The sequence below is a fragment of the Seriola lalandi genome, unplaced genomic scaffold (assembly GCF_002814215.2).
Source record: "Seriola lalandi dorsalis isolate HSWRI2012SDOR001 ecotype SW California unplaced genomic scaffold, Sedor1 jcf7180002050701, whole genome shotgun sequence".
Taxonomy (NCBI): Eukaryota; Metazoa; Chordata; class Actinopteri; order Carangiformes; family Carangidae; genus Seriola; species Seriola lalandi.
In genome coordinates, this window is record NW_019521254.1 from 8,805 (window position 1) to 9,593 (window position 789).

Below are 789 nucleotides of genomic sequence, written 5' to 3' on the forward strand. Positions count from 1 at the left end.
GATTTACAAAAACAGAATAAACCATTTAGAAATACTTTATTTAATGAATGAATAAATAATAGAATTTGAAAAAGCATTTTAAAAATGGGAAAACAAACCTGGATTCCCTCTCAAATCCGTTTCCTTTCTGAATGAAAGAATAAACGTTAATTTAGTGTTTAGTAGTGAGTTTTTGTAAATCTGTGTTTAGTGATGGATTAATCGTTCATTAAAAACTCTTTTTACAATTCTTTCTTTTTAAAATTTGACGGGACGTCCCCGCTGCTCCGTACTCAGCTGACGCCTCCTACATTAGACAGAACTGTGCCGTGGTTGAGTCTGTATCCTTCTTATCTGAATCAACCATTAATACTTTCTGCTGGGTCAGCGATGGGCTGAGAGCGGGAAAGGTCCGGATCACCTGTTGAGGTGTAACAACGTGGGTGGAGTCATGTTTAACACAGACGTCAGAGTGATTACTTCAGCTGCAGCTCGTCCTCCCACAGATGACAACAGGAAGCTGTCGGTTCAATAAAGAACCGTGTGGCCTGTGAACGTTTAAAACTGTTCGACCTGCTCGTTCTTCTTCTGACGGATCATCAGCTGCTGTGAATCACCGCCTGGAAAAACACCACAGAACAAGAACGTCTGGGTCCAAGACTCGTCAGCTGTTAGGGTCGAGTTTCAATGTGTCAGCCGGAAGTCCAGAGAGAGGGATGGAAACAGAGCTGTGGTTCTGTATGAGAGAGAGAGGGAGGGAGGGAGAGGGAGAGAGAGGGGGAGGGAGGGAGAGAGAGAGAGAGAGGGGGA